Source organism: Cebus imitator, unplaced genomic scaffold, assembly GCF_001604975.1.
Source record: "Cebus imitator isolate Cc_AM_T3 unplaced genomic scaffold, Cebus_imitator-1.0 Scaffold18, whole genome shotgun sequence".
NCBI lineage: Eukaryota > Metazoa > Chordata > Mammalia > Primates > Cebidae > Cebus > Cebus imitator.
Window position 1 is genome coordinate 4,625,673 of NW_016107333.1, and position 1,688 is coordinate 4,627,360.

A 1,688-nucleotide genomic window follows, 5' to 3' on the forward strand; every position below is an offset into this window, starting at 1 on the left:
GGGAGAGAGAGGGAGGGAGAGAGAGAGAGAGAGAGAGAGGAGAGAGGGAAGAGAGAGAGGGAGGGGGGAGGGAGGGGAGAGAGAGAGAGGGAGGGGGGGGAGAGAGAGAGGGAGGGAGGGGAGAGAGAGAGGGAGGGAGGGGAAAGAGAGAGGGAGGGAGGGGAGAGAGAGGGAGGGAGGGGAGAGAGAGAGGGAGGGGGGGGGGAGAGAGAGGGGGGGGGGGGAGAGAGAGGGAGGGAGGGGAGAGAGAGGGAGGGAGGGGAGAGAGAGAGGGAGGAGGGAGGGAGGGAGAAAAGGAAGGAAGGTAGGTTATAGTAACTGGGATAAAGGAAGGAAGGAAGGAGGGATTAGGGTGATGTTGTGTTCTTTGTAGGGGGATCACAATGAACTGACTTTAATGCCAAAATTATGGGGATTTTAGTGGTCGTGCCCTTGAGATAACTGGGTGCGGGCAAGTAGAGCCCTGGGAGAGCTATCAGGGCTGAAGACAGAGTCTTAGGCTTTGTCCTTTCCAGACTGTAAAGCCACAAAAATACATGTGCTCTTTGAGGAAATAAGGAAAGAGAGCAGCAGCCTACCAGCAAGACCTAAGTCAGACCAGAGCTGGAAAGTAAAAGAAGAAAAACTCAGAAAGGGGCAAGAAAGGGAACCTTGTAGTGTTTATTAAGCACTCACTGCATCCTAAGTTTTTTTGTTGTTTTTGATATGGAGTTTTACTCTTGCTGCCCAGGCTGGAGTGCAACGGCACTGTCTCAGCTCACTGCAGCCTCCCCCTCCCAGATTCAAGCGATTCTCCTGCCTCAGCCTCCCAAAAAGCTGGGATTGCAGGCACCTGCCACTATGCCTGGCTAAATTTTGTATTTTAGTAGAGATTGGGTTTCACGATGTTGGCCAGGCTGGTCTCGAACCGCTGACCTCGAGTGATTTGCCCACCTCAGTCTCCCAAAGTGCCAGGATTACAGGAGTGAGCCACCGTGCCCAGCCTGCATCCTAAGTTCCTTGTGAGGTCTTTTTTATTAAAGATAAGAGAAATCCTCTAGAAGCCCCTGAAACACAAAAGGTGAGATTTTTTTCTAAGGATGGCTGATTGTTTCCCAGGACCCCTTGACAGGAGGAGCAGCCTGACCCAGGAAGGGAATGAATCTAGAAAATAAAAACCTTCCACGTACTCAAGGTTAGCTTTCTCTCCATCTCTTATTTTTGTTCCCTTGTGTGAATTTCCATTTCTACTCTCTCTGTCTTCCTCTCCCCCATCTTCTCTCCCCAAAATTGGCCCTCTCAGTTGCCTTATCCGTAGGGACCAGTGCTTCCAAATTTTAATTTTTTTTTTCCTTTAGAAGATCATCCAGACTGAGATTGAAGCTCTTTGTCCCAATTCCAGATTCCAGAGAGAATGTAATTGACCGTCTAAGGCCATACCACCCTGAACGTGCCGGACCTTGTCTGATCTCAGAAGCTAAGCAGGGTTGGGCCTGGTTAGTACTTGGATGGGAGACCACCTGGGAATACCGGGTGCTGTAGGCTTAATAAGATTAAGAAAAAAAAAAAGAAAAAAAGAATCCAATTGACCTTGGTGTCTACTCTGGGACAGATGAGCTGTGGCCAATGGGACTTAGCAGACACATGGCTTTGAGGTGCCCATTTCTATGGGCTGGGGACAGTTCCCAGAGAGGCCTGGTGGACAGTCC

The 1,688-nt window shown here is 50.1% G+C and overlaps 1 protein-coding gene and 1 pseudogene across 2 annotated transcripts in view; both read left to right on the forward strand.

Annotated features, from left to right (window-relative positions):
• MROH8 (maestro heat like repeat family member 8) overlaps window positions 1-1,688 on the forward strand; it is a 49,681-nt gene that overhangs the window by 14,134 nt on the left and 33,859 nt on the right. The window lies entirely within an intron of this gene.
• Window positions 1,406-1,524, forward strand: LOC119469327 (annotated as a pseudogene).